The sequence below is a fragment of the Mus musculus genome, chromosome 9 (assembly GCF_000001635.26).
Source record: "Mus musculus strain C57BL/6J chromosome 9, GRCm38.p6 C57BL/6J".
NCBI classification, from domain to species: domain Eukaryota; kingdom Metazoa; phylum Chordata; class Mammalia; order Rodentia; family Muridae; genus Mus; species Mus musculus.
The window spans coordinates 56,764,399-56,778,151 of NC_000075.6; the positions used below are offsets into that span (position 1 = coordinate 56,764,399).

A 13,753-nucleotide genomic window follows, 5' to 3' on the forward strand; every position below is an offset into this window, starting at 1 on the left:
CTACCCAAGGGAGGACGGTGAGACTGTCACTGAAGTTCTGCTGCCTGGAGGTAAGGTTGCCCTAGCAGAGACCCTGCCTGCCCAGCTGATGAGGGATCGTGCTACCCAGGGCCAAGGTGCCCTCCCCCTCTTACAGTACACATTAGGAATTATTTCTCTCTGGAGCAAACGATTTGTTACAATATCCACCGTGTGCCTTTCCCGGCTGGGCGCCCTCCCATACATCCTGGATTAATCCCGGAAGTCACTCCATTCATTTAGGCCATGCCTAAGTATTGCCTCCTCTTTTATTAGGCAAATTTTTCATCGTTTTGAGGAGCTCATAGGTTTTAATTTGGTGCAGAGGTTTTACAGCCTCCCTCGGTGACTCTCAAGCCTACTTGTGCCTAAAAAGACCTCCTGGGTCCCCAAAGCCAGGCAGGGGACCATCAGACTTCAGGGAGGAGGTTACATAGCCCCTCCCTCCAGGGACTGGGAACTCAGCTTTCAGAGCTGTGTGACATCAGGTTGACCTTTAACTTCTCTGAAAAGGGAAGTCAAGGAATGCTGCACTATTTGGGTGCTGATGCACTGAGCTTGCCCAGGGAAGTCTAGGGGTCACCACCAGGGACCAGTATAAAAGAATGATGGCTTAGGTTCAGACAGAAAGGCACGGTACAGGGCAGGCAAGGCATTGCAAAGCCTTGTTGCAAACTCTTTAGAATATGCCTGAGAGTCCGGCACTGTCCACACTGCTGTGCAAATCCAACGGGCCAATTGGAGAGGTCTGCCCAGGACCTGGCTGTCATGCAGAGGTGCTCAGGAAGGTGAGATTCTGGGGTCCTTAGCCTACCATAAACTCTCCCCAACTCACCATCTTGTAACTCCCAAACAGCCTAGCCCTGGGTTCCTTTGCTCTGGATGATGGCTGCCCCTCAGGCTAACCCCTACTAGTACAAGTTGCCAATTTGAAAAGCTGACATGGCTCCCCTCACAGCCCTTGCATGAAACCTTCCCACCCCTTACCTGAAGCCTTGAAGTCTGGCTATTCACTGACCCTACATGACCCCTGACCTCAGGCTGATTCTGTGCTGGGTCCAGGCTAAGTGTCTGCTCCCTATCCTATGTTAAGAGATATCTCCAATTCTTAGGTCTCCATCCCACAGACTGGATCTGTCTGTCTCCCCACCTCCACCCCCCTCTCCCTGCTATTGCTGCCCTTGGGCAGCTCATTCTGTGCCCCAGACTCACTCATGCAGCCTGATCTTTGCTCCCAGCGCTCCCTGCCAGACAGGGTCTCTGCCACCCCGCTTCTTCCCCAGCTTCCCACGGTCCTCGTGAATCCCAAGGACCAGACTCTACCAGGGAGTGCTCCCTGACTTCCCAAGCTCCGTCTGCTCCTCTTGATTGAGGTTCAGAGCATTTCTCCTCGATCCTATGAACGTTGGGCTGTTGACAGAGGTGGGGACTTGTTCCACCTGAAAGTTGAGAGAGGAAAGACCAAACCCATGGTTGTCTAACTAAAGCCAGCTTTATTTAATATCGTCCAGGATGACAGACACTGGCCAGGTCCGTACCCAGGATTCACACCAGAGAATGGTGCTGAATTAGGTTAGTCGGGTGCTCATAAAGGCAAAACTCACAAGGCTTTGTACTCCTGCTTTCATCCACTGGGGGCAAGCATACATCCTCACGTATGTCCTGCCTACGTGTGACCAAGCATATCCTGTGTATGGGGCAACCAAGCTTGTTTACAGAAGTGGCTGTTGTCTTCCATGAACAACAGACCCCAGCATTCCAGGAAGTCATCTGTCCTTGGGCAAGTGGAACTTACAGGTTAAAGGCATTTTTTGTTTGTTTGTTTTATGTTTTAATCTCTTAAGCGCAATAATCTAAACTTAAAACATAGCTTTAGCTCTCATAGACTGTTGCCCATGCAGTCTGTGATAGCTGGGCCCAGGCAAAGCCCACTCAAGAAAAAGTTCATTAAATGACTCATTGGAGCATACAGAAGATTCCCACTGAGGGAATAGAGCACTTCACTGAAGGAGGTGTTATTGTGTCCATTCTGTAAATGGGAAAACTAAGGACACTGAATCTCTTGACCAAGGAGCAGAACTGGGGAATACAACCAATTCTACCAATCACAGCTCTTAAGGTATTGTTCACGTGTCTCCGTTCTACAAACAAGTACTCAACCAGCCTTGTGGGGTCCACCCTGTGAACAGAGGTTCACAGAGGCTGGGTCACTCCCTCAAAGCCACACAGTAAGTGGCCAGGCTGGGATGTGAATCCAAATTCCCTCAGCTCCCAGCAGCTGATCAGGACTCCCCAAACCAGCTGGAGGCGGGGTTCTGTAGGACCTGCTTTCCCTCAGGCTCTGGGCCGCCCCTCCCCGAGGACTCCCAGGAGCGCCTCATGGTTGGTTGACCTTTTGGAGGGCCAGGCTTTCACAGTTCTGAGTGTTTACACAGCCAGGCTATGGCAGCTCAAGAAAGTAGGACACGGAGGAGGGAGGGGGCATGGCAAGTGTGGGCTGCAAAGGCTTCCACTACCTTCCTTCCACATTGCCTGGACAGAAGAGCCAACAAGGCACAGGATTCCTCGAATGGCCTTGGCAACCACTGAGCACAGCACCCTTGGACTAGGGGTAAAGGCCTAGATTGCCCACTGAGAGGAGGCGACATAGCCAATCTTTCCTACAGCCCCTCACTGCTTAGGACTTGGAGGACTCCAGGAGGCATGGAATAAGAGGACTCTCATAACAAGAACCCCTCTGAGCTAAGAGTCACTTCAGTCCTCAAATTTCTGTCTCCTCAGCTACGAATGGGGTGCTTATCACAGCCCCCTCTCCAGACATCAGGGAGGCAGAAGGAGCCCAGGGGGACCCAGCCGGCATGAGGCTGTGCGTGTTCTGGAGCACACAATAAATAATTAGATTCAAGCTGGACAAATCCTCGAATTTCCCAGAAAGCTAGCTGGGTAACAACCAAGAAAACCACACCCACATGTCACCAGGAAAGCTAGGGTAGCAGGTGTGTCTTGGTACCAGGGACCGTGGGTCCCCAGAAGTCAAGAAGATGACACAGGCCTTCTCCTAACTCCATCATGCCCTAAGGGAGGCTCCCAGGAGTGACTGCAGGCTCTGTAAGCTTCCCCAGCTTTTGGCAGGACTCAGGAGGTGGTCAGGACTCAGGGACTCATGGACAGAAATTAACAGGCAAGAATGAGAAAGAACAGCACAGGGGGGAGGGCTGGCCCGGCATAGGGTTGGCTGTGAGGGACAGGACCCTAGCAGAGCTCACGGGTCTGTGGGCTGGAGGCTTGAAGCTAGAGGTGGGCTCCCAGTCTATCACACAGTCTGTCCTGGGCCTTGGCACGGTGCCCTCTTCGGCATGCCTCCTAGCAGCTCCGCGGCACTCCAAGCCCAGGCGGCCTTTCACCACACAGAAGAGCCTCTTGACTGAAAGGCTTCTGAGGCGCCTCACCGCTGTGTGTCCCTTAATTGGGAAATTGTTAACTTCTCTAAGAGGAATTTTAATTCAGCTCAACTGAAGGCTGGCCAAAGCCAAGTGTACTGGTGCCCTTCACACACACACACACACACACACACACACACACACACACACACACACACACCCTAAACCTCGCTCTGCCTGGGGTAGCTTGAGGGCAGGCAGCATGCTGCTCAGGCCACTTGCACAGTGCCAGGTCCTATTGACTCCCAGGCTTTCTGCCCCCCACTTCTGGTGCAGCATGCCTATTCCATGCCTCAAAGACAGTTATCCCCTGACCTTCTTTGAGCTGCCATGTCTGCCAGGCCTCTCACAGGAGTAGCCCATAGCCCTTCATGTCCTCTACCACACTCCCCTGGAGCTGAGCCCCTCCGGGTACATTCGTTGGCTATTTGCCTAATGTGCCAGCCCTTTATCTGCATCAGACTAGCTCATATGCACAAGGGAGATTCCGTTATTGGCCTAATTCGCTGGTAACAAGACTGAGGTCCATCCAGCTAAATTGCCTCAGTTCGCACCACGGGGAGTAGCAGAGCTGAGAAGAGAAGCAGGTTCAACTTTTAACTGCTGCCTATGACTTGTCTGCCTCACCCATGGCTATGAGTCTCACCCTTGGGGACCACAGTCACTTCATCTGTGTCCCTAGGTATAGCCCATCCTAGACCACAGTTACGTTTCATAAATGTTTGCAAGGAGAATAATAGAAAGATGAACAAGCTGGGCGGTGGTGGTGCACGCCTTTAATCCCAGCACTTGGGAGGCAGAGGCAGGAGGATTTCTGAGTTCGAGGCCAGCCTGGTCTACAGAGTGAGTTCCAGGATAGCCAGGGCTACACAGAGAAACCCTGTCTCGAAAAGAAAGAAAGAAAAAGAAAGAAAGAAAGAAAGAAAGAAGGAAGGAAGGAAGGAAGGAAGGAAGGAAGGAAAGAAGGAAGGAAAGAACGAAAGGAAGGAAGGAAGGAAGGAAGGAAGGAAGGAAGGAAGGAAGGAAGGAAGGAAGGAAGGAAAGGAAGGAAGGAAAGGAAGGAAGGAAGGAAGGAAGGAAGGAAGGAAGGAAGGAAGGAAGGAAGGAAGGAAGGAGAACAAAACCAGTTTGTGACTTACCACATCCATCGATCTTAACCTTATCTACCACAAAAAGAGACAGGAGGCTGGGGCTGGAGAGATGGCTCAGCAGTTGAGAGCACTGACTGCTCTTCCAGAGGTCCTGAATTCAAATCCCAGCAACCACATGGAGGCTCACAACTATCTGTAATGGGGCCTGATGTCCTCTTCTGGTGTGCCAGCTACAGTGTATTTATATATAATAAACAAATAAATCTTTAAAAAAGAACAACAGAGAAGCAAGATGATTTCTAATTCACAGGCAGGTAGACTGTGCTTAGTGGTAAAGGCAGCTGCCTCAGGGCACCCAGCTTCAGGGCAGAGCCCTGAGGAGTTGTACCTGCCTACCTGGCTGTGCCTTGCTGCCCTTCACCCTGAGAGTACAAGGCTGCTCTAGGAACAGCATGTAAGAAATCCTGATCACAGTTCCACTCCCAGGCTAAAAGGGGCCCCCGAGCTGTCCTACCTGCTATAGGGTTTCATCCTCTTCCTGGTAGCTTGCACACCAGAAGACAAAGTGTCCATCACAACATAGCTGCCTGCTCCATCTTGGGACTGTTCACTGCTCTGTAAGTCAGGCTGTTAGTCCCTTGTTGCTTTGAGTGGCCAAGCTTTGTGGTACACACAGAGACATAGGCAGAAAGATCTGGATTTTGGAGGCAGCCATGACTACGTATCAAGACCCTGTCATGAGAGCTAGGGATACAGGGCAGTAGTTGATTAACCTAGCATGCACAAAGCATTGGTTTCCGTTCCCAATGTGAAAACACATACATGCTGAAACTGTAATCTCAAATAAGGTCAAAATGTGACCATGCCCTTATTTGGAAAGCAGGAATGTTGTAATGCAATTAACTAATTAGGATGAGGTCACACAAGGATAGGATGGTGGCCTTAATTCAATACAGCTGTTTGACAAAAAATAAAATGCATATATATATATATACACACACACATATATACATATATATATATGTATATGCATGTCAGTAAGATGCCTCAGTGGGTAAAGGTATCTGCTACTAAGCCTGATGAACCAAATTTGATCTCTGGAGAGAAGAAGAAGGGAATCTACTTCAACGAGTTGGCCTTTGACCTCCACATGTGTTCTGTGGCACACAAAGTAAATAAATCCATTTTTTAAGAACTATTAATTCACATTCATTTTGAAAAATATTAATATCTGATCCAAATCAGATAAATATTTTTGTAGGCATACAAAAGTACAATTTGGCAACATAGTATCCAGGGAGATTTATGTGACGAGACACAGAGAAGCCAGGCCTCCCTCACAGCCTGCTGGCCTCCAGAGCCTTGAGACATTACTACATGATAAGCCATGTAGGTGTGCAGCTTTGCTGTGCAGTCTACTAATTCTCCTCACACTAGGGTTCGGGGGCTGACTCGACCCCCCACCACCACCACCACCATGGGTTGTGTGGCTTTGACAGGTTACTGCCTTCCCTAACCCCAAGATTGCTCATGTCATTCCCGGAACACCTCACACAGAAGGTTCTCCACCGTACCTGGATGAACAGGCCAAGGACATTCCTCCTCCCTGTGCCTGTGATGCAGATGTAGTGAGCAGGGGGTTGGGCTGTGCTCTGGAGACAACAGCTGTGACACAGAATCCACAGACGACAACCGTAGATATGCAGGTCTCAGCTACCCTGACTCTAAGTGGGCAGAGGTTCAGGGAGGGAGTGTTCTACCCATCAAACCCAAGACACTGCTGAGGCCCCTTCAGGGATGGCCTCCCCACTGGGCTCTGATGTGGGAGAGGAGACATCCAGGGGACCAAGTGCATCCTCTGTCGCACAGAGCCTGGACCCCACTTCAGGGAGGCAGATTCAGCTCTCAGAGGAAAGACCCTCAGCAGAGCTATTCCAGGTCCTGGGCAGAGTGATGTCATCGGCCTTGCAGCTGTGAAAGTAAAGGTCAGATGGACACCTGAACTCCCCTGGGAACAATCATCAAGAGGTGACTGCAGTGGCTAAGGAGATAGCTCTGTGGGTAAAGCACTTGCAGCTCAAGCATAAAGACTTGAGTCCAACCTCAGAACCAAAGTTTTTTAAATTAAAAACCAAAGTGGTGGTATGCGCTATATAACACAAGTTCTGAGGAGACAGACAACCCCTAGTGCCCTACCTAGCCTACTCATCAAGCTCCAGAATAATAAGAACACTTGCCTCAAAAACTGACACACACACACACACACACACACACACAAGAAGTGATTGGGCCTCCCTCATCGTCTACATTCCTGTTGCTCCCTAGCAAATTCAGATCAGGAGGTCTGAATGGACCTCAGAGGACCCCTGTCTCTAATAACTTCCCTGGGTGATTGTGGTGGTCTGAATGAAGTCTTCCCCCTAATCTTAGGCATTTGAATGTTTGATCCCCAGTAGATGGAGCTGTTTGGGAAGGCTTAAAAGGTGTAGCCTTGTTGGGGGAAGTGTGTCGCTGGAAGCAAACTTTGAGAATTAAAAGACTCCTGTCCTTTTGAGTTTAAGCTATCTGCTTCCTGCTTAGGATCGCAGCAATATGCTCTCAGCCCCTGCTCCTGCAGCATGCCACCGTTGGCCATTACGGACTCCTCTCCCTCTGGAACCATAAACCCATAAATCTTTCCCCCTGTAAGCTGCCTTGGTCATGGTGTTTTACCACAGCAATAGGAAAGGGACTCGTCCAGGGTCCTAGTGCCCAGCATGGCTTGGGTGCCCCAAACCCCAGAGCCCTGTGGCTGGGGAAGAGCTTTGGCAATGATGTGTGGGGTGGGGACAGCACACAGACAGGAAACACGAGGAACAGGAGAACGAGGACAGCAGGTAGAGGATGATAATGGCGTTGATGAGCTGACATGATACAAAGGGTTAGCTCAGCTCACCATAAGCCAGCAGTCTGGGGAGGACCAGGAGAAAGTCCCAACCGACTAGTGGGAGGGGCCAAGAGGTAGTGGGGTCAGAGAAGGCATCTTAGAGAGGTGAGACTTAGCTAGTTGTGAGAAAATCATTCCAGAAGGAGGTGAGGGAAGTGAGACTGAGCCCAGGTGAACAAGTCATCTATCACAAAAAAGAGGGGCTTAGACAGATCATGACAGAATCTACAGGACAGGGACTTCAGCCTTCAGCCTCAGGCAAACAGGGAACTACTGTAGGTTCCTGAGGGAGGGTGACCTGAAGAAGCGGGGAGGCGGTGCTCAGAGGGACCTGAGCTGCAGCCTCTCCAGATGCAGTCTCTCTGTGTCTCTGTGTCTCTGTGTCTGTGTCTGTGTCTGTGTCTGTGTCTGTGTCTGTGTCTGTGTCTGTGTCTGTGTCTGTGTGTCTCTCTCTCTGTCTCTCTCTGTCTCTCTCTCTGTCTGTCTCTGTCTCTGTCTCTGTCTCTGTCTCTCTCTCTGTCTCTCTCTGTCTCTGTCTCTGTCTCTCTCTCTCTCTCTCTCTCTTTCTCGGGAAGTAATAGAATTGAAAGTAATAGAACTAAGCCCAGTATCAGCAGTCGGCACACCTCCCTACCCTGACAAGTATCATAAAAAGTGCCAAGCATTGGGTGCTGGAGAAGAACGGCTGGGAGAGAGAACTGGCAGGAATTTCTCTGGACTGAAATCCCTCATCTGCAGAGCTGAAGTAAAAGGCCAGGCTGTCACTAGGGAGCCCGAATGGCTGGATCCGTATTGGGCAGTGAGCCCCAGACTCCTCTGTAGATGCTCTAGCCTAGGCTCTGAGGGCTTCCCAGCCACCTGGCTCTTGACAATAGTCATGTGTCTACACGTGTGGCCTCAGCTGCAGTTCACAGGTCCACCCTGCCTGTCCCAGCTTTAAAACACCTCCCATTTCTGTCTTTTCCTCCAAGCCTTCCCAACCCCTGAGTAAGCCATGCCCACCACATATACATCCCCAGAGTTTGTTCTTCCATAGCCTACAGACATCCTGCAGATGCCCCGTTAAAAGCCCCCAGGTTAGCCCTGCTGTCACTGGTCCAAAATGAGTCTGGGTCTTTAGACTTGCCTTCCAGCATCTCTGGCCCACCCACCTTGTCTCTAGCAGGGATCTGGAGCCTAGGAGCTGAGTCCGCCCCAGGGTGACCTGTGGGTGTAGTTTGTCCAGGACCTCAAGCCTCCGCTCTCCCTGCTGGTCTTTGCTCTGAGGAGCCTCTACCATGAGTCTCGCCCCAGCCACCCAGCATCCCTTTTTCTGGCCTTCCTTGCCTCCATAACGCATATCACTCCCTGGCCGGACCGCTGAGCTGCTCTAAATGTCCCTTTCTGTCCTGTTCGAAGGTCAGTTCTAGGAGGATCGGGGTTTGTCTGACCTGCCTCTGATGGGGACATGTGGTTCTCCAGACCATGTGATGCTGGGCACAAAGAGCCGCACCTAGTGTACAGTGGGTGTTCAGCCAGACAGGAGAATGAGAGAGGAGTGAGCCCCTGAGCCAATGGTGACACCAGAGAACATGCACGGAGCACGTAGTACACACCATATAAGGATTAATGTGTGACTCAGGAGACAGTCCACCCTGAGAATCCCCACAGACACATAACCATATGCCATCCCAGGCTCCATGGGAACAGTGTAAGGAACAGAACTGGACAGGGCTCCCCATCTACACAGAGGCCTCATGGAAACACCACAGAAGCCCACCCCACCCCATACCTGGGACCTAGCCTGGCCTGCACTTCCTCCAGCCCGGTACCCTATTCTTTCCCCAACACAGAGGCACTTCAAGAAGTACCAGCCGAAGAGGCAGGGGAGAGAACAGAAAACCATGGCTTCTTCAGGATTTCAGGGGGGTCACTATGCCAGGTGCCTGCCTCTCAGCACAGCTGGCTCCAGCCCCCTTCCCAGCTCCCCGAGCCAAAACCGCCATCCAAGTGCCCAACCCCCACAGTACAGCCTAGGCTGCCCTCCCTGGCTCAGCCCTTTCCTGCCAGCATCGCCCTCCCCGTGTGATGCTTTGTTCACCCAGGCTCTATTATGGTGACAAAACACTGGAAACCATCAAAATACACAACAGAGAACTAGTTAAATGGGACACGGCAACACAGGCTGGAACATTATGCTGCCATTAAAAATCACATTATAGAAGAGTATTTAATGATGGGAAAATGATCTTGGTGTAGTATTAAGTGCAAAACGCAGGTTAGAAAACAGTAACTGCAGCTTGATCCCAATTATGTCATAAATACATATTTTGTAAAAGACTGACGGGCAAAACACCCAAGCACTTCCATTTTTCTATTGAGAACACACATTATATTTTATAACCAAAAAGAAAAAGAAAAAATAGATGGCTTTTAAAGGGCCCTACAGGCTTCCAGCCTTGGCCTGGAATCATCTCCTTCAGCCAGCCTTGCCAGACCCCAGCTCTGCCAGGCTCCCCCTGCCCTGCACTTCCTGGAGTGATCCCATCTTGTACCTGTCAGTGCTGCCGCCCACAGGGCAGAGGCAGAACTGCAGCAGCCTTCTGACCAGGATGAGGCAGAACTCAGCACACTGCGCTCATCCGTCTAGGCTTCTTGCCCAACACCCGGTAACTACCACAGGTAACCAATGCGCCCAGGACCAACCAATTATCAGGACTGTTTCTGGTGGGGCAAGTGGACTTTAGAGTGACACCCCTTATCAGGAAAACAAAAACGGGGTGTGCTGCTTGCCACACCTAACAACTTTCTCTCCCAGCCACACAACTGTCCTCAAGGCCCAGGAAGGGATCTTCTGAGCCCACACTCCCACTGAGTCTAGGACAGAGGACAGCATGGTCTAGCCTGCACCACTGCTCCTACTTAACAAGGTAGCATTGTAGTCTTACCACTGGCTCAGACAACGGGGGTAAGGTGACTTATCTGTCACAATCAAGCCACAGTCAAGCCAAGTAGCACCCTCTGCCCCTTTCCTGTCTTGCCTGTTCTTCTCCCATCTCATCTGTTAGAGCATAGCTTCCACACATCCCCTCACTTGGGGCACAGAGTGAGGAGAGCCGATCCCCTCTCACAGTGGTTGCTCTGTTCCTTGTGGTACAGAACAAGAGGCAAGCTGCTATATTCACAGAAAGCCAAGGTCATCTAGTTGACAGCACTCATCACAAATACATTCACCTAGTTCCTGAGCCTTGTCCTGCCCTGAAGGTGTCTGGACCCAAATGTCACCAGCAGAGCCCCATTAACTCCACAGGTCAGAGCCAAGGCTGCCTCTTGGCAGTGTCTTGGACATTGACTACCTCCATCCACACATTCCCACTCCCTCCTGACCTGGAGTCAAGCACACATTCGGTCAACAATGTGACAGGACTAAGGGCAGAGTGCTTCGGCTTGCCCTTAGAGACCCCCTCCCCCAAGCCGAATGGGAACCTATTAGCCAGCACTGTGTGTGAAACCATGTGGCTGGGACAAGTGCCCCAGGCTTCCGAGCTGGCTGCAGACCAGGACCGGCCACAGCAAGGGCTACTGGGGTTGGATTGCAGAGGAGAGGGACAGATGGAAGCATGTGGATAGAGGGCCCCGAGACAGCCCTCCCTAAAAGCCCCACTAACCCACAAATGGCCTCTTACCTGTGACTGGGTAGTGCTGGGTGCAGCTGGGCTGGAATCAGCCTAGGCCTGGTTCAGTTGGCCCTTTTGCCCATAGGTACCAGAATCTCAGGGCCTATGGATACAGGAGGCTGTGGGAAGAAAGAGGAGGAGGTGCTGTCAGAAAGGATGAGCAGGATGCTATGAAGGGTAAACATGCAAATGGATCTGAGAGCACCCAGCTGGGCGATTAACACTGTACACACACACACACACTTTCTACTCAATGGTACATGTGCACTTGCACATTCATGCCACCAGCTGGATCAGGGATGCTCTGGGAACATGAATATCTGGCATCAGGATGGGTCTGGCTACTTGGCCTCACAACTGGCCCTGTGATCTTGGACCAGTCAACTCTCTAAGCTTCACTTCCCTCAGTCATAAAACAAGGATTTCTTCCTTCTGCCAAGACAGCAGAGGAATAGCAGAGGACAGTAGGTGTCCATCAATACCACTATTTGCCTCTTCCTCCTCAGCCACCAGATGCTAAGGCAGGTTCCAGGCTAACCCCAAAGTATGCTGTCGACAGAGCCCAGGAAGTATCTCCCAGCCTGAACCCCTACCTGTCCCCAAAGATCTCTGCAGCTCCTACTTATCCTCTCCCTGCCTTACTCTCTCTTCAAGCATCCTCCAAGGGTTCCCCAGACAGAAGCAGGAAAGATGCTAAGGGATCCAGCCTGGGGTCTCTCACATGACACTACCAGAAGGCCAGAAACAAAGCAGGTACTCCCAGCTCTCCTGCTCTGTGATCCTGTGGCCCTGAGCAAAGTTCTCTCTCTCTCTCTCTCTCTCTCTCTCTCTCTCTCTCTCTCTCTCTCTCTCTCTCTCTCTCTCTCTTTCCCTCAGTTTCTTTACCCTCTCAAAGTCCTGAATCCTTTTCTGAGTTATTACTCAGGGGTCCCAGATCTGTGTCTCTCAGAGTGGAGATACATGTCTGTCTCTGGATTGCATGGGGGGATTTAAGCGGGATGCAAACATTTTGACTTTCATTGGCTTGCATTTATTTTTCTCTGTGTTAGCGCAAAACATGACAGGCACATCATAGGCGTGATTTCACGGGTGTGTGACTCAGGGAGCACCGTGGTAATCCTCCTTCAAATAGTAGTCCACAAAAGGCAAAGATCACGGAGGAGAGTACAGGAGGGGAAGTACCTAGAAAACCCAGCTCCCTCCCAGCAGCCTCCACCTGCGTTTCCCAGGGAGCCGTCTGGTGTTTCCATGTGGGACCATCCAGCACAGGCCTGATCCCCAGAGCCTCTGAGAGACCTTTAAGATCTGATGGATGGAAGGATGTGGCCCCAAGATGATGAATGCAATGAGGGCAGAAAATGCCAAAGGCTCAGAGCCCCTCCCAGAGTTTGTGTTCTAGCAAGCCAAGGATGTGAGTGCAACTTTCAGCCATGCGGCAAGTGGGAGGGTGAGGTCTAGAAGGTGGGTTCTTCCTGCCTCCCAGGCTGCAGCTTCTCCTCTAGAAGGAGGCAGAGAATTAGGTGCCAAGCAGGACCTTGGCTCTATCCCAGGACTATCGCAAAAGGACCAGACAAGAAACAACCCACTAGTCACACAGCCCTCCAGCCTTAAACTGTGTCCCAATTCAGATGGCCCTAAGGATGTCTCTCAATGACTGAAGATCCTGGAGATCAAGACAGGAAGGAAGGACACCGTGGTGCCAGCTTGGCCCAGGTGAGTAGCCAGAGCCTGAACAATTCGTCAGGCCTGGGTCTCCTCCCAAGCCAGGTCCAGCCAGGCAGGAGTGCCCTCAATGCCTGCCCAAGCTGGCTCCCGGTAGACTGGCATGAGCCAGCCAGGGCCAGGCCAACAAGGACAGCCATGTCCCTGGCAGGCCTCCAGACCACCTGGCTGGTGGCCCTGAGCCCATCTCCACCTGAGCTGGCAGGCCAAGCCATCCCCATGAGTGCATCTCAAGCCCCCGCTGCCACGAGCCCAGACAATGACTGGGTCTCCAGCTCCCTTCCCCCAACCCTTTTAGAAGCTCCTGCTCTCCTCAGAGGCATCAGAAGAAGTTGCTATGGAAATGGGACCACAGGCAGAGCATGACAATGATTTGGGGCAGGGAGGAGCTGCAGTAGGAGCCAGTGCTCTCCTGGACACGGGGCCTGCCCATGTGCTGAGTCCCAGGAAAGGATGTGAGAGCTCTGCTAAGGAGGATCGAGGGACCAGAGCAGGGGCAGGGCTTCCTTCCAACCTGCCCTGCTGGATCGCTGCCCCTCAGCAGAGCGCACAGAGCCCTGAAAATCCATCGCCTGTTCCTTCTGCAGCAACTGCAGGATGCTGCCAAAGTAGGTGCAGCCCTGGAGGAAGGGGAGAGAAATCTACCAACAAACAGCATGTCCTAGAAGTCATTTTCCTCCTCACAGAAGTGGAGTCTGAGCGGTTTCCCGTCATACAGACTGGAGACAGAGCTGCAAGGATTGGCAACCCCAGCAAGGCAGCCCCCAGCCAACCCAGAACCCTGTCTCCTCCACCCCCCAACCTGATCCCTCTGACAACACTCTGTCTTCCATTCACTCAGCCTCCCACTCATTACACACTTCCTGTTAAGGAGCCACTAGAAGCCTGGGGACTGAGATA

At 51.7% G+C, this 13,753-nt stretch overlaps 1 protein-coding gene across 10 annotated transcripts in view; it reads right to left on the reverse strand.

The window, feature by feature from the left end:
• Positions 1-13,753, reverse strand: part of Lingo1 (leucine rich repeat and Ig domain containing 1) — a 177,851-nt gene that overhangs the window by 145,939 nt on the left and 18,159 nt on the right. For all 10 annotated transcript variants that reach the window (XM_030244330.1, XM_030244329.1, NM_001361116.1 and 7 more), the window contains one exon: positions 11,141-11,250. The gene's annotated coding sequence lies outside the window, so the exon portion shown is untranslated. The remainder of the gene's footprint in view (positions 1-11,140; positions 11,251-13,753) is intronic.